This window comes from Peromyscus leucopus, chromosome 4, assembly GCF_004664715.2.
Source record: "Peromyscus leucopus breed LL Stock chromosome 4, UCI_PerLeu_2.1, whole genome shotgun sequence".
Lineage (NCBI taxonomy): Eukaryota > Metazoa > Chordata > Mammalia > Rodentia > Cricetidae > Peromyscus > Peromyscus leucopus.
In genome coordinates, this window is record NC_051066.1 from 31,426,614 (window position 1) to 31,449,044 (window position 22,431).

Sequence of the window (22,431 nt, forward strand, 5' to 3'; positions counted from 1 at the left end):
AAAGCAGTAAAGGAAGTAAGTACTGAAGAATCATTCTGTGCAGCAGTGAAGAACTAAATCTTTGTGGTCTGCTGACCTCACAAACAGCGAATGTGCTTTGAGTTTGAAGCTGCATAACCTATTCTGTTTGAAGACAGCAAGAGCAGATTTGTCTGAATGAGTGTCACAATGTGTCAACTGGAAAAAGAGATCTGCCTTAGAAATATCCTTCAAATTGGGCGACTCAACACATTGGCCAGAGAGACAAATGAGGATTCTAGAATAGAACACAGACTAGAACAGGAAGGATTTCTCAGTGAGGCCCCAATGCACCCAAACCAGGCCAGCTCTGAGTGCACATCCAGGGAGAAAGTGGCCGGTACACAAAGAAACCAAGAGTAAAGGTGCTTCCTTCCTTCCCCACCAGCGAAGCCCTGCTACTCTGCTCCTGCTGCTGTTCTCAGCGTGGCTCTTCGTGCTCTTTATTCTACATCAGATTACTTTCTAGGGAAGTTATCTTGATGTGTAGGAAGTTCTTAACTTTAAACAACCAACATAAAAGAATGAAAGCTGCACAAACCCTGACGAGGCTTTGCCAGGGAGACACGCCCCAAGCAAAGCTACCTACACATCTGGTAACTGCTTTGAGAGGTGTGGGGACCATGCCAGTCCTCCAACCAAAACATCTGTCACTAGGATGAATTTTCTCTTTTAAATATCCAGTGCTTAAAATTTGTTAGCGCTTAGAGTTTCCTGTGTGAAAGTAAAATTGTAGGAGATTAGTGACCATTTGTGCCACATTGTAATAATTTTAAAGATTTATTTTTATTATTTTAAATTATGTCTATGTATGTTTTTTTTTGGGGGGGGAGCATATGTGAATGTGAGTGTAGTTTCCTGCAGAGGCCATAGGCATCAGGTACCCCTGGAGCTGGTGTTACAGGTGGTCGTCAGCCTAGAAGTGCTGGCAATGGAAGCTGGGTCCTCGGCATGAGCAGTACACACATGGAACCACTGAGCTCTCTCTCTAGCCCCCATGGAAACAATTCTAAACAAGGAAATTTTATCATATTCCAACTAAAGAGCAGAGAAGTTATGTTCTATTTTACCTCAGTGCAGCTGACCTATATGTTGCTCAGATGGTCTTAACTGGGGGCATCATAGAGCTATGATGTATCCTTTCCTTTTTGCTTTTATTTATCCATCTCTTCCTTTGCTGTGGTCTTTGCTTTTATGGTTTTACTGAGAACCCTGTGCCTTCCACCTACAGAAATGTGAAGCACATCTCCCCTAAAGCACACAAAGCCTCTTCGTGTTGCCAGGCCCTTCCCTGCCAATCCAGCTTCTCACATTCACAAACTTTCATGTTCTTGGGCACCCAGTGTCCTGCTCTTGCTAGCAAAGGATCCCATGGGTAATCCACTGTAAGCTGTTAGTGATCTATTGTGTGGTTCCTGATGCGTGGGTGACTGTGTCTGCCAAGAAGAGAACAGAAAGAAAGCAAAGCCAACACTCAACCACCCAAGGAAATAATAGCTAAAATCATTCAAGGAAAGGAGAATTGGGAATAGTTTGGGTGACCTTTAACATATATCAGATAGTTCTGCTTCTGTGTAGAGCTAGCACAATCTGTCTGGATAAGGAAGTTTGTGTATATGTTACGAGGGCTAAGGTCAATGCTTCTTGAAGATTATACTTACATTTTTGTAAAGCCAGTGATGTTCCAGACCTGTCCACCTCTCCACTCTCAAAAGCAACCTGCTTTAAAGCATAGAAATAGGCTCTTTAAGGACAAATGCATTACTACCCTGTAACAATAAGTATAATGCAATCCAAACCTAGATAATACTTTTAATTTAAATAAAAATTGTATTTGCACAGTATAGCCTTTTTCCTTTAGCTTAAATAAATGAGGATATGTTGCACTGTAAAGAATATTGATGGGATGAAATATGGGAAGGATATACGATAAAAACAAGGAAAATAATCTAATTTTAAAGCATGGTGGTCTGTTTCCATGTAAGAATGCTGAATTAGGGTGTTGTCAAGAAATAGCTTATTCAAACTTGGCAACTGAAGAGAATTTGATAAAGAAACCTAAGAGCAGATGGGACTTTCAGAGAAATCTGGAAGGAATATTGCAGCATGAAAGAACTAGCAAGAATGGAAACTCTTAGCCAACCTGGGCCTGAAGGGGCCAGAAAGAAATCAGGGAAGTAACTTCCTGCCTGAAACTGTCCGACAGGCTGCGGCCTACAGCAGAGGATGCAGCTAAATCTTGGTTATCTGACAGCAGAGAGCTGGAAAAATAAAATCCGTAGGCAGCTCTCCTGCCATTCATTCCTCCCCACCCCCACTTCTTCTAGCAAAATCCACTGGGAATGCAGGAAACAAGGGCTTCATCAATATAAACAGTACAGCTCAGCCTTTGGAACACAGAGCTTAGTGAGCAGGAGAGGTGATGGGAGACCTAAGGGATTATACTCAACACAATTGCCTGCTGGCAACTTATCAAATTCACTACCTCTTTACAAAATTTTATGCATAAATTGTTAATTTTTCCATATTCAAGTTAAATCTTTGTAGCGTTTCAGCCATCTGTTTACTGATATTTCCCTGGGGTATTGTCATGTCTCTTTTATTCTTACTTAGTATCAGTAGTTTCACTGTGCAGGCATCGCCTCATCTCTTTTACCTTTATCCCCTGTTGCCAAGTACAGTCACAGCTGTTCCTGGTGGATCGCAAACTTAGGAAATACTTGAACAGATAGTTTTGGTTCCCAGAGTCTTTGTAGAGTGGGAGGGCTTTCCATGGGATTTTAGGGGACATCAGATATGTTCTCAAGTCACTGTTATGGGGTTTGTATGAAGACGTTAAAAGTTGGTGGGTCATGAAGAAAAGGGAAGTAGAAATTACGCTTTCATTTGAACTCCACTAGTTTGGTTCAACAAATCATGGAGATCCACTACTTATTATTCCAATCTAAAAAAAAAATGACTTTAAAAAATGAGTTCAAATTGAGGTACCTAGTATAAGCAAGTAATGTTGTTACCAGAAGACATAGGTTATCAAACAAAAATTCCAACAAAAGCCATGGGTCATCTCCCTGTTTGTCAGGGAGGCTCAAGAGGTCTCAAAGACAACACAGGCTATTGACATTGTGTAAGATGAGTTGCTAAATGGTCTTATTAATAAAAAAACAGAACCAGATATTGGGTAGAAACTGAGAGATCAGAAAAGTAGAAAGAAGCCAGGCATGTTCTTACCACTTGGAAATCCACAGCCAAAGAGATATACTTCCTGTATACCCATGCTTATATGCCTTTCTGTTCTGTATCTCCCTTCCTCTCTCCACTCAGCTACATTGCTTCCTGTCTGTCTGTACAGACCTCCAGAACTCTATGGTTAGTGCTGGGATTAAAGGCATGTGTCACCATGCCTGACTCTGTTCCCCAGTGTGGCCTTGAACTCACAGATATCCGGATGGATCTCTGCCTCTCGAATGCTGGTATTAATGGCATGTGCTATGATTGCCTGACTTCTATGTTTAATATAGTGGCTGGCTCTTCCCTTTGATCCTCAGATAAGCTTTATTAGGGAGCACAATATATTGGGGGATACAATATATCATCACAACATTGCCCTTGCTTATTCTCCATAATTACTTGGTAGGACCCTATTTTGGAAGACTGCACACTTTGGCTTAAGGACATAAAGAAATCAGGTTTAAAATGATGGAAAACTTGTATCCACTGACTATCTTTTATAGTGCTAGAAGCTGCTGTGCAGGCTGCTGAGGGAAAAGTACATTAAAGGTCTTACCCAACATTGGACCTTACATGCTACAATATCAACCTTCCAGATGAGAAATGTCCATTGGTGTAGTAGTGGCACAACCTTTATGGGGTAACTAACCACATTCTGATAGGATGTGATGCCTGATCCTCAAAAGGGAATTTTATACCTGGTACTATAATTTTGATCAAAAGCCCCTAGAATAGAATCTACTATTGTAATTTTGTTAAACGATCATGTCAAAGTGACTTTTAAGTATTTCTCTTTATGCCCACAGACCTGGGCTCCTTTTAACATTGGTCAGAGAAACTTCTTTTCATAGTGAGCAATGGTCAGTACAGAGACATGCAGCTGGTCAATATGCTGAGAAGGTATGGAGTGTTCAGCAATAAACAGGGTGTTTTCATCAATTTCTCCACTCCCTGCAAGACTCAGGAAATATCACAGAAGAAGAGGAGGAAAGTATGTAAAATTTACAGGACAGGAACAAATGCTGTGAAATTCTGTCTTCTGGACAGGGCATGACTAGTGCACTCATAAACTCATACCATCTATGGTTAATTTCAGAAGACCTACACAAGATCAAGCTAGCCAAAATTTGATAAGGTTGGGTAGATAATCTCCATCCTCAAACCCATCCACCCACTGAAGAGATATTGGTAATTGATAGCTGCTTGGGAGAGGCAAATCATTCTTCTTAGAAAGTAGCTACTAGTATATTTCCAATATTTCAGTGGATGCTCCATAGCCCTTCACATATGAACAGCACTCATTGGCGTTTATAAGTTCTTAAAGAGAAAAATAAAGCCATGAAGTTAGCAAGGCAAGTGTTGAATAGATGGGATGAATTTGAAAGATGAAATGGGGAATGAGAGGTGTATACAATTTTATTTCTTTCTATACATGTATGAAATTCTCAGAAAGTAATAAAACTAAGAAGGAACACTGGAAGATTCACAGCTTCATAGTCTTAGAATGCTTATGACACTTAGATTTGACTTATTCTTTCAAGTCCCTTATAAAGGGAGTTTTCTAAATAATATGAATGATATGGGTAAAATCTTATCATATAGTGATGGAAGTAGAAAGTATAAAGGGAAAGAATTCTAGATATGAGGGCCAAATATGGAGAAAATTTGAAGTATTTACTATGAAGAAGTTGAAACATCTACATTATAAAAAGAAGCAAAGAAAGTTGCTGAATGCTATGTATTTACAGCCTCATATTTTTTCATGAATGTAAGTGTGTGGGGTCTAATTTATCTCATATACATGAATATTCAATTTCCCAACACCATTTATTATAGTGACTTTTCCCTTTATATGCCCTTGATATATTTGTCAGAAATGAGTTGTTTATAAATGAATGGGTTCACTTATGGTATTTTTATTACAGTTCATTGGTCTTTGTGGTTCTTTATATGATACTACCACATTGCCACAATCACTATTTTTTAGAGAATTCTTTGAAGTCACATAATACGATATTACCTGTTTGTTCTTTTTAATGTTTATGTTATTGATTGCAACATATATATTTGTGTTTATCACAAATAAAAAAAAGTGATTAGGTTGGTGGATCACAGTTAACATTTAGGTAAAATATCTCTATTTATATGTGTTTTTTTTTATTCTGGCATACAAAGTATCAGGTTTCCTTATGGCATTTTATACTGACTTGATTTTGGTTGAGCCTTCCCTGAAAGGTATGTTCTCTTTTGTTCAAAATTAAATTGGAAATTTGGAGAATTGGGGGTTTTGATATGATTTTCAGGAGTTGAAAAATTGTGAACACGATATAAGAATTTTGATATGATTTTCATTGACTGTTGCTTGCTTTGGGTTTCATACATACTGTTTTGTTTTGTTTTCCTTTGCTTTTCTGACAATTTTACACAAGCCTATGATGTGCTGTGAGTATATTCCCCTCACTACTCTCTCTTATCCCTTCCCTATTCTTACAGATACCTCCTTCCGTCATTGTTTGTGCTTGTCTTGTGCAGGAGCCACAGCTGCTATGTGATCCTCATTGCAATGACCCATGTCCTGTTCAGTTAAAGCACTTCACAGCACATATAAACAGCCTTCTGCATTTAACATTTTTTCTGCCTCATTTTACACAGTGCTCCCTTGGCCTTGGAGAGGGTGTCATAGATGTCCAGACTAGAGCTGAACACTCAAAAATCGCTTACCTTCAGCACTTTGTTGGGTTATGAGTTTCTGCTTCAGGCATCACCCAGTGTAAAAACAATCTTCTCTGACATAGGCTGAGATCAACACTAATCTATGGATATAAGCATAAATACTTAGAAGGCAGTTTGACTCTACACCATTTAGAGATGTATCAATAGTGGAATCCATCGTGGGATCCATGACCTCTCAGGTATAGGCTTTGGGCCGGGTTTGCAATACCAGGCATTAACACCTGGAGATGGCTTCAAATATGATCCAAAAACTGTTGGTTGGTTGTTTCCCAAACAGTCATGCCGCTATTGTACCAACTAAATATTTTGCCTGGCAAGACAGTACTATAGCCACGAAGGGTCCACACCTTGGTAAGACAAAATATGACTTCCCTTCCCCCAAAACTGTCATTGCACTTTCTGATACTATGAATTCTACCCAATAAGAAAGTCTTAAAAGTGTGAGGGATTATAGTGAAACACATGTAATATGAAGTGGGCAGGGGGTATTAAGAGTAGAAAGGTTTAGATGGGAATACAGTCAGGAATATGGGAGAAAGATCAATCAAAATTAAGGGTATACAACATGACATATAGTAAACTACCACTTTAAAAACTAACTATATAAACTAATATATATAATATTATATAAAATACACTAATATTATTATATTTAAGATTATATATTAAAATAATATAATATATGTTAATAAAAAAGAGTTTCAATAGAGGCACCCTGTATGGATGGAGAAAGCTTTTCCCAGAAGCCAGACTATTTAAAACCAAATCCCCAATGCCAAATGCAGAACACCTCCTTATGGTTTAATGATCATGGAGCCCTGAAAGGTTCCCAAAGCAATACAGGCTACTGTCATAGTTCTCAGTTGCCATCTTTGAACTACATGGTTAGATTGTACTGCTGAAGGCAACACACAGTTTGGTTACAGAAGTCAAGATTTGAATCAATGCAGAATGCAAACTTTCAATAACACAAATTTTAAAGAGAAGAAAAAGAGAGACCCGATTTGACAATGGCACAGGCAGAAGGATTTCTAAGAACACCTTTTCTTTACTATGTTTGGATCAGTACTTGGCCTTGGACCAGAGGAGTCCCTGGATGACAGTTCAGAAAAATTTCTGTTGTATCGTATCAGCAACCCTAGACTCTTTGCAATTCATACTTATAGGGAACCTAGAACTAGTGAATATATGCTGAAACTGGCAAGCTAAAGAATGCTAGACTGAATCACAACCAGGAAGGACTTGGTGTGCTGGGAGCCTGGGTGGGGGCAGAGACTGCCGTGGAATATCAATGGGGACTTCAAGCAGCACTCCTGGATTGAAGGATTACATAAAATGGGTCCATTATTGATAACTAGACTCCCAACTGCAAATAGTTCAGGTCCATATGTATTTACTACTACATTTTACCAGATTTTCAATGATGAACTAATACCAATCCCTCTCAAAAAGTCCATAAAGTAGAATAGGAAGGAACACTTCCAAAAACTACTTTTTCAAAGTTAGTATTAATGTAGCATCAAGACCAGATAAAAACACAACAAAGAAAACAAAATGTTTAGACAAATCCACTCAATGAACATGGTTGTAAAGTCTCTCAATAAAAGACTTGCAAACTGATTTCAAGAACACAACAAAATGATTGTTGGTCACAATTCAGTTGGCTTATTTTCAGAAATGCAAAAATGGTTCAACATACAGAAATAGAAAAAAAACTAACAATAAAAATAGAAAAAAAAATCTTTAAAAAAAATGTGGAATCACAAAAGACTCTGGGTAGTGAAGCAACCCCAAGGGAAAGAATAATGCTGGAGTTATCACTCCCCAAACTTGATTTCATATTTCACAAAAATAGCACAGTGCTGACACAAAAGCATAAAAGTAGATTAATAGACTAGACGAGAATACCCAGATATACTCATCCTGGTGCAGTCACCTGATTTTTGACAGTAAACCAAAAATACACATTGGAGAAAATGACAGCCCACTTATCAAATGGTCTTGGGGTACTGGATATCTACATGCAGAAAAATTAACTAGATGTCTATCTCTCACCTTGCACTGATTTTAGTGTAAGATCAACTCCAAACTGAACAAACATCTTAATGTAAAACCTGACCATGTGAAGAGGCTTTTAAAGTGCAAGGTAGGGGAAACACTCCAAGATGCAAGCATAGACAAGGACTTTTAAAATGGAATACCAATTGTTAAGGCAATGAGGCCAACAGCTGATGAATGGGACTTTATGGAACTTAAAAGCTCTGTCCTGCCAAGGAAACAGTTTAGTAAAGAGATAGAATACACAGTGGAAGAATGAATTTATAGAAATACATCTGGCAGATAATTAAAACTGTGTTTTAGAATATGTAAGTACTCAAAATACTAAACAGAAAGAAATCAACAATAAATAAATGGGCTAATGAAATGAATAATTCTTAAAAGGTAATGAAAATGCTCAGGAAACATGAAAAAAACTTGAATTTCACCAACAATCATAAATAGACATAAAAATCTGCTTTGAGGTTTTATTTCACCCTAATCAGAATGACAGTCTTTATTCCACCTTATTCCAGAAATAGGAACATTTCATGTGGAAGGAAGGGTTTGGGGTTCTCTGGAATTGCAGTTATGGACAGTTGTGGGCTTTTTGTGTTGGTGTTGAAGACTGAACCACTTGGTATCATTTCACTAGTGATTCCTAGATTTTATACAGATACATAAAATAGTGCATGTACATGCGATGTGAAAGTAGAAGTGAGGTTGTCTTGGCTGACAAAAGGGACTAAGGGGAGTTGGGGGAATAAGAAAGAGGAGGTGAAGGGGAAGTTCTAGTTTAACACACACACACATATATGTATACATGTATATATGTTATATATATGTATATATGACATATATACATATATATATATATCATATATATTATTTAAAAATAAACTAATCAAAAGAAAAAAGGAGAATTGTTTACATCCATGGTGATAAATATTTGGTAGTCCTTAAAGTCTAGAGGACTTTGAAAAGTATCATTTGCTAGGTCTCTCTTCCCAAAAACACTGATCCAGTTCATCTGAGGTCTTGGCATTGGAAAAGTTTAGATATTTCCCAGCAAGTTTATTGGTATTGATCTAAATCTACCTTGAGGAAAATTCAGTGTTAACCATTTTTTTTAAACATTGTAGTTCTCATCAGTTATAGTAAAGTTAGAGAGCTTGCCTTTTTTAAAGGGATTTCAGTCACCAGGAAGTTTAACACACCTTCACCAGACTTCCCCTCCTTCATTTAAGATTTATCACCTCCTCCTACCCTTTGAAATCTACCTTGGAATGATCATAAAGATTATTACCAAAATATATAATGACCAAGTTACTTTGTCAGGCATGCAGTGTGAAGGGCTCTGTGGGTTATTTTGAGCCTTAGAGTCATAAGTCAGCAGAATCTGTGATGTGAAGCTTGTGACCCACAAGCTGTTATAATATTCTGGTTATTCATTTCCCTAGTTATCGCTGTTTTGATCTTGCCCACTCTCCCCAGAAAACAGCTTGTTCCCTGTTTCATTGTCTATGTGGAGGAAAAACAGTCTGGCCATTAGCATATTTGGTTGGAATTGTATCACTGATGTCATGGGAAGTTATGCATTAACAAGAGGTTAGCTGATATCAGATTATTTTCCTTCTGCTGGAACTTACCATGAATTGCTCTTCTGTAATATCATGTTTCACATTTATATATAGCCAGTCACATCTGCTTGGTAATTAACAATTTGGTTTATAATTTTAGTCATGTGACAAATGGCACTACATTTTTCATTATTTATGCTAAACTTCTATACTATTATTAATGTGTTTATATTCATATTTTCCTTTGAAAAAACATTTATGCCTTTTAAATATTTTTTATGATGATTGTCTCTCCTGCTAAACTTTCTAGTTGCATTTAAAGCAGTAATTCTAATAAGTGTCATTGACTCAAAGCTGTGATGATATTGTTGATACTTTATTTTAAAAAATAATGATGTCATAATGATCAAGAAATAGAAATCCCTTCTGAATTCTCAACCTCACAGCATTGGTGACAAGGTTTTTCTTTTGTAAAGAGTCAATTAGGAGTAACTTGTTCTCTGTGTTAATAGCACTGATTGTACATTAGAAAGATAAACTTTTAATTAATCAATCTTGTGAGCCAGGGACAAGTATTAACATCATAAAAATGGTTCACCAGACAGATCTTTAAGAGTTCAATATAAAACCGAGAAGCTCATGCATTGCTATTGGCATGGTAAACTAAGTCCAATGATTCATTTGTGAGAATTTATTGTCACAAATTAAAAAAACCTTAGTATTATATAAATAATTATGATTATCATCATATTATGTAACTTTGAAAAATACACCTATACTGAATACTGTACATTTTTACAGTACTGAAGCCATTGTTATTACATCTTGTAGATAAGTCCTTACATAATTTTAAAAATATTAAAAAACTCATACTAAATAACTACCATAGTAACATTTATATTCATTTGTCACAATAAAAATGGGAGCAGTTTTATTGTCATATTGTTATGTGAAAAACAGAATAAACTTTGAATATGGCATTATTAGAATGTTGAAGAATATGGATGGAAATATAGAAAGATAAAATATGTGTTACGATTAAAAATTATAACACTTAAAATGAAGAGATCATAGATAATTTGTTGGATGTTTATTGACAAATTATTTTACATTAAAACTAAGTTTAACTCTAACTAAAATAGATTGCATCCACTGCAAAGACATCACTTTTACGGTGCTCATTAGTCCTGTTGACTAATTAGTGGTCTAAAGGAACTCAATAGTTTACTTTTATTTCTGAAGTGCACATTTTATTGAAGATGTCACTGAGTGTAAACATATTTATAGACACAAACAAGAAAAACAAATGGTTGAATTAGAATGTGTGTGGGTGTGAGACAGAGGTAGTTATTCAGTATCCCATTTGAAAAACAAGACAAAAATAATCAGGAGAAGGCACTGTTGATGAAACCGATGAGCGCACAGGGTCTATTTCTGTCTCCTCCGGTACAGAGTGCATCTTCATTCCAACTCTGCTGTGCTCTGATGTGTTCTTAGTAAAACTAAAGAGCAAACAAACACTAACAAATATTTTGATGGGTATTTTTCTGACGTGTACTACATATTCCCACCACAGTTTTCATGAAATCTAACCTGATCTTTCCTGTTTGGTTTGGAGTTTTGGTCTTACATTGAGTGGTTGGTTCCAGTCTTTGATTTATGTCTTTTCTATATCCCTTCTCTTTCAAGTAAATGTCACTGTTTAAACAAACACCTTAACAGTCTGTCTCAACAGAGCCACCTCCTTCTGCCATTTGAACTTCCTATGCCTGGTTTTCTCTGGGAACCCAAACTCTACTACAAGCTTTCTTAAGCTTTTTATATTATGCAAATCATTTGTATTCTCTGGAGAGGAAAGGGCTTGAGTTGTTTTTTCATTTTAAAATGTTATTACATTTATTTATTTACTTATTTATTTATTGTGTATGTGCATGTGTTCACACCTGTCATGGTGTGTGTGCCAAGGCACTTATGTGAAAGTCAAAGGCCAGTTACAGGAGTAGGCTCCTGCCTTCTACTTCTGTGGGTCCCAGAGATAAACTCAGGTCATCAGGCTCTTTTACTCACTGAGTGATATCAACCGAGCCTACTCCTTCCATGGCTCACATGTTTTGAAAATTCTTTGATAGCTTAGAGGCTGTCCTTTTATGTTTTGGTTGATAGACTATTCAAATATTAGAAGCTGTAGGAAAAAAGGGGGGGCATTGGTTATAAGTTACACTGCATTACTGGATGATATTGTTAAACTGCAGATGATGAACAATGGCAAACAAGTAAGTAGATTAGAAAGAAATAAATGATTCCACAGGCTAGCCAGAAATAATGAGATACAGAAGGGATGTGCAGAAGCAGATCAGTGTTTAGTATTTTCGGTATTTAATATGTGTGACAGTTTGCACGGGGCTACTAAATGTGAATTTTTCTGAATATCTAGCAGTCCATACTAAAAGTATAAATTAGGAGAATGCATTCCAAACAATGAAGAAAAGAAGTGTTTCTTTTTCAGGAAAACTGACACTCAGGACTGTGGAGCTTAGGAGCTGATATCAGACATGGGACAGAAAACACATGCCAATTCACCCACTGTAATTACCCCACCTAACCCTTAACTTACGATTTGAACCTGAGCAGAAAGTCAGTGTGCTGGAAACGCAGAAGTTCTTCAGTGTAGAGAGTACTGGCAGAAAAATCAGGGGTCTGGATCTATTTCTAAAACTACCCACGTTCATGCCATGAAAGCTCCTTTCGTTATTTTGGACCTTTCTAGAATAACAGCGACAACAGGAAGGAGTGAAATACAACCCTGCAAAGGCCTCTTTTAGAACTCTAACAGAAATCTTTCAGAAACTCTGTGGCTTTGGAGGAAGTTGAACAATACTTGGTGAATACATTTTTCAGACTCGCTGGCAGGTCCCACTGTTGCATTTCTAATTATTCCTCTAATTGCTTCTCCTTGGCTATGTCAGCACTTTCTCTTCTGTCTGGCTTCAAACATTAATTAGGCTCTTTAAGTTTTAGCTCAGGACTCACTTCTGTAGGGGTTCTAAATTCGACTTCTAGGCAAACGTCCATTCTCACTGTTTTAATTTAAAAAAAAACCAAACAATACAAACAAGAAACAAAATCTTCAGATAGAACATAGTAAAGAAAAAGTAGATACAGAAGTCATGTATAGGTTTTGAACTAGTAGTAAACATACAGCTAGGTAAATATCAAGGGATATAAAAACATTGGCAATATAAGTATGGTGTGACCATAAGCTGCTGAGTGTTAGGGAGTCCTTTACTTTGTAATGACTATGGATAATTCATTTTCCCTTAAAACCTGGTTTTAAAGACCTGGTAGGATTCATATCTATCCAGGTACTCATATTCTTCTTGGACTTGATGGGAAATAGTCTATAATTTCCTGAAGATTCATTTTCCATTATCAATGATTATTTGCAAACATACGGCTTTGAAAATCATGTACGGGTATTAACTTTTCTTTTGTAATTTTGATTGCCTACAGCACTATTTCATTTCTGTAAAAATTGTAGCATTAATCATTTTTAAATGTTGATTCAATCTTGCATGTAAATCTTACTTATTCAAAGTAAATTATTCTATTTTTTTAAAATTTCTGAATTAAAATTATTAAAAATTTAGGAAGGGTTTTCACTAACAGTATTGTTTTTAAAAAGCAGTAATGAAATATTTTTTTGTCAGACAGATGGTTTTATGTAGTTGGTATTTCCAATACCTTCATCAGCTAGGGATATGATGTATGTTACCATCATGGATGACTGTAAAAAGAACATCATAGAAGTTTTGTCTCTCATGTTGTACCTCAGATGGCAAAGTAACTGCTGGTAAAATTATATCTGTACTGGGCTCGCAATAATTCAATCATTATTGTAGATAATTACAGTCTTCTTTCAAATGTCCTTTTAGTTCTTTGAAAGTTTCATATAACATATTTTGATAATCACTTTTCCTTTCTTTTTTTTCTTTCTTTTCTTTTCTTTTTTTTTTTTTGGTTTTTCCAGACAGGGTTTCTCTGTATAGCTTTGAGCCTTTCCTGGAACTCACTTGGTAGCCCAGGCTGGCCTCGAACTCACAGAGATCCGCCTGGCTCTGCCTCCTGAGTGCTGGGATTAAAGGCGTGCGCCACCACTGCCGGCCCACTTTTCCTTTCTTTTCCTTTCTCAATTCCTCCAAGACCTGCCCCTAGTACTCTACCCTCTTAACTCTATGTCTTATAAAAAGACATCAAATCAAATTTGTGTTGCCTCAATAGTTTTGGCTATGTAGCCATCCACTGCAGCATAATAAACCTACAAGGGATCACACCTTTAACCAGAGTCCCTCTCTGCTAGAAGCTATCATTTTCCCATAGTTCCTCAGGTAGGATGAAGCCATACTTCTGGACTGATAGGATTAATAATATGAAAGTGCTCATCTTCATCAAAAATAATCTACAATCCAATGCAATCACCATCAAAGTTTCAATGCAATCTTCACAGAAATTGAAAAAAAAAGATCTTAAATTTCATATGGAAACACACACACACACACACACACACACAGATAGCTAAAAAAATTCTGAACAATTAAAAAATTGCTGGAGTCACCACCATCCCATATTTCGAGTTATACTATAGAGATATAGTATTTTAAAACAACATGATACTGTCATAAAAACAGATACCTTGATCAATGGACTAGATTTGTGGATACATGTACAAACTCATATTCCTGTAGCCACCTGACTTTTCATAAAGGTGCCAACAATACACATTGGGGAAAAGACAGTATCTTCTGTAAATGGTTCTGGTCAAAATGAATAGCTGCATTTATGAGAATAATACTTTATTGTCATCTCATACAAATAGATCAAGGACTTCAACTTAAGACCTTGATTTCCTGAAGCTAGTGGAGGAGAAAGCATGGAATACACTTGAACTTTGAGGCACAAGAAAGGACTTTCTAAGGAGAAGCCCAGCAGGCCAGGCATTAAAACTAATAAGAATTTTATATTATAAATTAGTGATAAAAAGAAGGCCCCATCTCTGTGGTAACACTGATCTATCTAATGTCCCATACCTGGGCCCTGACCAACATATTACCTTGTATGACAGACTAATGCTGAAGAAAATCTGTGCCAACTCTTGAAGCTTCAGTTTAGTTGCCTTCAAGAATGTTCACTAAACTTCTTCCATCATATGCCTTTGTCCTGAGAAGCAAAACCTCCAACCTTAAGAAAATAAAATTTATTGCAGAATAAGAATTTTAATGATCTAATATAGGAGTAAATTTATAGAAGAGGAGTGTAATCAGTATCTGTAACTTTAGAATTTCATACATGGTATTATATTTGCTAATAGACATGAACAATTTAATTTAAACACAAAGCAGCAAAACAATTGATGTTGTATTTTGGGATATCATCCAAGTTTGGGAAGAAGGATTGAGACATGCAAATGTAAGATTTTTTTAAAAAAATCAAATAATCAAGCACAAAGATCTATAAGAAGATGTTATATTACTGGGGCTGAAGAGATAGATGGCTCAGTGGTTAAGAGAACTGGCTACTCTTCTTGAGGAACCAAGTTTGATTCCCAGAGCTCATATGGTGGTTCACAACTGTAATACCTGTTACAGGGGACCCAGTGCCCTCTTCTGGCCTCCTTATGTACCATGCACTCATATGCATACATGTAGACAGACACGCATACAGGCAAAATACTCATACACATAAAATGATAATAACAGTACCCTAACTGTCATCATAGAGCCTTCATTCAGTAACTGATGGAAGTGGATGCAGATCCACAACCATGCACTAGGCCAAGCTCTGGGAGTCCAGTCTAAGAAAGGGAAGAGGGATTACATGAGCAAGGGCGGGGGGGTCAAGACCATGATGGGGAAATCTACAGAGACAACTGAGCCAAGCTCAAAGGCACTCACAAACTTTAGACCAACAGCTGTGGAATCTGCATGGCACCAGACTAGACCCTCTGTATAGAAGAGACAGTTGTGTAGCTGAGTCTGTTTGAGGGGCCCCTGACAGTATGATCAGGATCTATCCCTGGTGCATGAGCTGGCTTTCTGGATCCTATTACCTATGGTCAGATACTTTGCTTACCCCTGATAAAGTGGCGAGGGGCTTGGTCCTGCCTCAATTGAATGTACCAGGCTTAGCTGTCCCCCCATGGGAGAACTTACCCTTTTGGAGGAGGGGATGAGGCATGAGTGGGTAAGGAAGGTGAGGGGGGAGCAGAAGGATGGATGAGAGGGCGATCTGTGGTTCATATGTAAAATGAATTTTAAAAATTCTCTTTTGGGTTCATAAATACTTATGTTTTGAATTTTTAAATCATAGAATTCTACAATTAAGGAGCAAGAGACAATCAATATATTCTAAGATACTAACACAACTGTTGAGTGAGTTTTCCACCCATAATTCATGTTGAAAGTTATTTCCCATTATGATATTAGATTCTGTCCCCATGAGTGCTATTAGTAAACTTATAAAAGGGCTCAAGTTTGAAGGGAATATTGTGTTCCTCCTCCATCTGTGAGTACATTGAACTCCACCTTCCTAAATGGTGCAGCAAAATGTATTATCTTATGAACAGATAGCATCCCTCACCAGATACTAGTCAGGCTCAAGGTGATGCTAGTCAGGCTCAAGATGATACTAGTCAGGATCAAGGTGAAATTAGTTGGGCTCAAGATGATGCTAGTCATGATCAAGGTAATACTAGTCAGGCTCAAGATGATACTAGTCAAGCTCAAGATGATATTAGTTAGGCTCAAGATTGAATCTTCTATTTCCTAAAGTGTGAAAAATAAATGTCTGTTTTTTACATTTCATGCACTTTCATTAGTTCACTGTAGTGGTACTAATGGCTTAAAACATATACCAGGAGAATAACTTAACCAGAGACTATCAATAAAAATATGGACATAATAAGAAAGAACTAGGTAAAAAATTATAGTTTAAAAATTGACTGAACAAAATTTAAAATGTCCACTAGAAGGTGTTCATAGCATATTTGATGATGTATAGAGACTAAGTGAATTTAGATAGATCTACTGGGACCCAAGGAAAAATAAAAAATGAACAAAGCATAAGTTGTATAGGTTACCACCAAGCTCACCAGCTCATATAGGTACAAGAGCAGTAAGGTACACAATCTGAACAACACTATGAGGCAATTTGACCAAAATCTGCAAAGCAGCACATCTAATAGTAAAAGACTATTTATTTTGCTTAAATATCAATGGAATTTTCTCCAGGGAAAATTAAGTTAGTTTACAAACCAAGTCTTAATTCAGAAAATATTGCAGTAATACAACATCTGCCATACAGCATAATGGAATGAAGTCAGTAGTCAATAGCAGAAAGAAACTGGAAAATTAAAAAAAAAAAATAGGGGATAGTAAAACACCAGACTTTAAATAAGCAATTGAACCAAAAAGGAAACCACAAAAGAAACTTATTGCACTTTGAGATAAACAAAACCAGAAGATCAGAAATACAAACTGAAGGAATATCACAAAAACCATAGCTGGGGGAATGTTTAGAAATAAATTTCTACATTAAATTAAGAAGAGATATCAAGTCAATAAATTGACTTCATTTTTTCATGGCTGTGAGAAAATATTTGGTGATGGTAATTTAAGATAAAGGTTTATTTTGGGTCATGGTTTGAGGGCACATTTGATCACAGCAGGAACAATATGGAACAAGTGTGTGGTGCAGCTGAACACATTCATCTTCAGGCAGAAAACAGAGAAATGTGAATGTTGGTGCTCAGTTCACTTTCTCTTTATTATTCAGCTTGACACTCCAGCCTACAGGACAGTGCCACCCATGTTAAAGGTGAGTCTTCCCACCTCCAATAATCCTTTCTAGGAACTCCCTCATAGACATTTCCTTTATTTCCTAGGAGATCCTAGATCATGTCATGCTGTGGGATGGTCTGTGTGTCAAATTACTCTGATTGGTCAATAAATAAAACACTGATTGACCAGTGGCTAGGCATGAAGTATAGGCAGGACTAACAGAGAGGAGAAAAGAAAGAACAGGAAGGCAGAAGGAGTCACTGCCAGCCGCTGCCATGACAAGCAGCATGTGAAGATGCCGGTAAGCCACGAGCCACGTGGCAAGGTATAGATTTATGGAAATAGATTAATTTAAGATATAAGAACAGTTAGCAAGAAGCCTGCCCTGGCCATACAGTTTGTAAGCAATATAAGTCTCTGTGTTTACTTGGTTGGGTCTGAGTGGCTGTGGGACTGGCGGGTGATGGAGATTTGTCCTGACTGTGGGCAAGGCAGGAAAACTCTAGCTATACTGTCAAACTGAGAATCTTAAACCATCATTACTCAAGATACTGGGAAATAGGGGCTGGAGAGATGGCTTAGTGGTTAAGACCAGTGGTTGCTCTTCCAGAGGTCTTGAATTCAATTCCCAGCAATCAATCACATGGTGGCTCCCAACCATCTATAATGGGATCTGATGACCTCTTCTGTCATGCAGGCATACATACAGATAGAGTACTCATATGCATAAATAAATAAATCTTTAGATAAAAGACACTAGAAAAGGAAGATTATCTATAAGCAAATGAACAGAATAAATGATATAATATGATGGGATGATTGGCACAGAGTTCAATAAAATGGAGAAGACAAAAACAATAGAAAACAACAAAAACAAATTGGTACTTTCATAAGATAATGAAATTGACAAGACTTATCTCTCTTTTCAAAGAAAAGGAAGAGAGATGACTCAAAATACTAGAATCAAGAAGCAACAAAGGGAATACTGACGTCAACCTTATAGAAATAGAAAGTAGAGACTACTCTGGGTACTGGATGTCAGTATATAAGACAGCCTAGATGGAACAGACAAATTCCTAGAATCCTGCAAACTTCCAAAATTTACTCAACACGAAATATGAAAAGATCCACTTCAAAGACGCTGAATCAAAAACCTTCTAACAAAGACTTAAAAGTCTTCCAGAATCCTACGTCCAGTATTCAGAAGCTAAAGCAAATGATATCACATGGGAAGAAAAAAAAAAACCACTACAGACTAAAGTCGTCCTTTGTGAATATAGATTCAAAAATCTTTAGTAAGGCACTAACATCCAGCCATATGTAAATTATTATATGTCATGACCATATACAGATTATCCAGTAAGACAATAGTGGTTAATGTATAGAAATCATCCAATACAACAGGTCATGTGTCAGTATTGGACTGCAAGTTCTAATGAGGAAATTACACATGAAGGGAAATAAAAGGAGTCAAGATTGGAAATGAAAAAGACAAATCCATAAATTAATAAGGGATCTGATATTATACATGTAAAAATTCCCAGAGGTCTCATCTTCTAACATACCATCTTCATGGCTGAGTTCAATGAAGGAATTTTGAGAAGCTACAGATATTCATGGCACAATCCTAAATGAACCATATAGAAACACTGAAAACACATGAAGACACAACTTTACAGAACTAAAGGTGAAAGCAGTTCTGTCAAGATAAAGATTTTTAAAGATTTCTTTTGCTACTATAGTAATGCAGGAAGCTCAGTGAAGACTTGGACTTCCTGCATTACTGTATGCACACACACAACGCCAGCCACTTCATGCATTGCCATTCACAGAACAAAAGCGCCTAACACAGCAGAATATGCCTTCTATTGATATCCAACCATTCTAATAAATTTAAATTTGGAGTCAAAATTATACTTGAAAAATTTAAGCTTATCAATACATGAACAGGTACGCTACACATGGCAGCATTTGCAGCTTTTTATTTACATTAATCATTCCAGATTGCCTGTATTTAGAGTGTATAAAATATTCCTACATCTCAGAAGTAGAAGATTTCTATATTTAAAAGGGCAAACATGTGAATGTCTATTTTGTAAAGGATGAGCAATGCCGTCAATATTAGTTATGAGAAATTTACAAGTGAGACGCAGTAAATAATGGTATAAGATTCAAAAGCTAACACTATCAAGTGTTGAAAAGGATCCCGAGCAACTAGAACTCTCATTGCTAGTGGGAACGCAACATGGTAAGACTTTGGATTACTTATTGGTAATTTCTAACAAAGTTTATTCCTACCCTCACTTTCTCTCCCCTTCTCATTCTTAATTACCTAACAGAAATAAACTATATATCCTCCAAATACCAGCACAAAGCAATTATATTTATAAAAGTCTCCAAACTGAAAACAACACAAATGCTTACCAGCAGAAGGACGAATACGCATGGATATGACTCAGCAATGAAAAGGAACAAACCAATGACACGAATATAGGCTACAGAGTAGGGTGGGGGAGGTGGTGGGTGTCAGCTTGGCAGAAGCTCAGGCACATGTGTGGAATGATAAGTTTCGTATTAATAGATATGTGGGCTACACAGATGTGTAGTTCTGTTAAAATTAAATGGCATTTGTTCTGAAAATTAGTGTATATCTCCATAAATAATAACAATGAAATTCTTCCTGGAAGAAGGGAAATAAAAATAAATGAACCGCCGGGCGGTGGTGGCGCACGCCTTTAATCCCAGCACTCATAGGGAGGCAGAGGCAGGTGGATCTCTGTGAGTTCGAGGCCAGCCTGGGCTACCAAGTGAGTTCCAGGAAAGGCACAAAGCTATACAGAGAAACCCTGTCTCAAAAAACCAAAAAAAAAAATAAAAAAATAAATGAACCCCCCCCCAAAAAAAATGGTTTCTCTCCTGCCTTTAAGGTTTCAATAAAAACAGAATGATGGATGCAAAACTCTTGGTAAGGCACATTATTCCTGTGAAGCAAGTTAGAAGACAATGGACATATTGGGCATTCGTGTGGTGCTCCTGAGTAACATATGAATACTGGAAATTCGGGTTTTCTCCATCTTCTCTATTTTCCAAAAATGCAGTGGTATGGGGTGGGGGAGGTGCTGATATTTGCTCCCAATCTGCAGAGGCTGGTAACCTTTCCTTTGTATCCTCACAGCTCCTGATTGGTAAGCAGAAGTGAGGACTGTTTGAGAGCTCTCTGCCTCCCACCTGCTGATTCTCAGTAGCAGAAGTGTTACTCACACTGCACTTCTCTGCAGAGAATGTATTATGCCCCCTTTGCTAATGTTGATGCTGTTTCCATAGAACTGTCCTATTTTTAAAATGAATGTTGGCATTTTGAAATAATCTTCAATATTCTATGAGAATTAATTATTGATCAAGCATCTTTTATTAAAAACACTACTTAGTATCTCTAAGGGTTTTGTCCTGGTCAGAGAATCTATTGGGGCACAGTCCTGCCTTCTGCATGTACCTACCAACTGATGACTTCCCCTTGCAGTTGAGTGTTGAGTGTTAGGAAAATCTCTCTCTCTCTCTCTCTCTCTCTCTCTCTCTCTATATATATATATATATATATATATATATATATATATATATATATATAATTGTAATGATTAGTGTGGTGTTTCAAATGAGAAACGTCCCCTATAGGCTCATGTATTTGAACACTTGGTCCCTAGCTGGTGGCCCTATTTAGGGAGGTTATGGAAGCTTTTGGAGATGGAACCTGGCTGGAGGAAGTACATTACTAGGAAAGCTTTGAGGTTCTTAGCCTTACCTTACTTCTTGAATGGATGAAAATGTGGTCAAGTGACTTCCTGCTTCTGCTACCATGCCATATCTTCCCAGCCAAGGATAGTTCTTAACCCTGTGGAATCATAAACTAAAAATAAATAAACAAAAGCAAAAAGCCTCTATCTCCCTTAAGTTGATTTCAGTTGTGGTATTTTTTGATCCAGTGTGTTTTTTATTAATTAAATTATTTCTTTATTTTATATCCCAGCTGCAGCTCCCTCTCCTCCCAAGGCTACACAGAGAAACTCTGTCTTCAAAAACACAGCAACAACAAAAAAGAAAGAAAGAAGGAAGGAAGGAGGGAGGGAAGGAAGGAAAAAGAAGAGAATGAGAGAGAGAGAGGGAGAGGGAGAGAGAGTATTTTATAACTCTTTATGCCAGAGTTATAAAATACTCTTACCTCACTATTACTCTGGATCAGTGAAGTCCAATTTCCTGGCAGTATTTTTTCCCCAGAGCTTTACAGTTGATTTCAGTGTGCAGACAGAATTGAAGGCAACTGGCTTCAGGCAAGAGAGAGTGGCAACTTTGTATGTGGTTGTGGAGTTTTCATGCTTCTAATTATTAATTCACCTATTAATGAACTTGGTAGTTCTTTTTTTTTTTTTTTTTTTGTTTTTTTTTGTTTTTCGAGACAGGGTTTCTCTGTGTAGCTTTGCGCCTTTCCTGGGACTCACTTGGTAGCCCAGGCTGGCCTCGAACTCACAGAGATCCGCCTGGCTCTGCCTCCCGAGTGCTGGGATTAAAGGCGATAGTTCTTAATAATGCACTCATTCATCCCTTAAGTTATTCAGTGAGTGTTTAATTTTCCAGCCACCATTTATCTCTTCATTCTTTTGTCCCCTTACTGGTCAGGGATCGACCTCTAAATATTTATGCAAACCCAGACTCTGAACTTTCAGAAATACAAACTTGTACCTAACACAGTGGCTCATTATCTAGTCATCAAGTGGGTGTGGCAGTGTTTTCAGAATGTGTTAAGAATCATTACTTCTTTGTTTATTTACAGATATTATAAGAAGCATTGACTCATGGGCTAATTCTGAAGCGATGAAACATTTGTTTTAATGACATTAGCACAAAATGACAATAATCCCTGTATCTCTGACACATCTCAGGATATAGAAATCCAAAACTTACATTTGCTCGAGTTGATTATGACTGAGGAAAATAAATAAATGATGTCA

General features: G+C 37.0%; 1 long non-coding RNA gene across 3 annotated transcripts in view; it reads right to left on the minus strand.

The window, feature by feature from the left end:
- LOC119087838 overlaps positions 1-14,825 on the minus strand; it is a 28,254-nt gene extending 13,429 nt beyond the window's left edge. The window contains exons 1-3 of one of the 3 annotated variants that reach the window (XR_005091322.1): positions 14,704-14,825; positions 5,968-6,059; positions 1,680-1,737 (exon numbers count right to left, since the gene is read on the minus strand). This is a non-coding gene — a long non-coding RNA (uncharacterized LOC119087838). Of the gene's footprint in view, positions 1-1,679; positions 1,741-5,967; positions 6,060-12,210; positions 12,654-14,703 lie in introns of those variants that run through there. The other 2 variants (XR_005091320.1, XR_005091321.1) reach the window with 2 other exon arrangements.
- Positions 14,826-22,431: the final 7,606 nt, after the last annotated feature.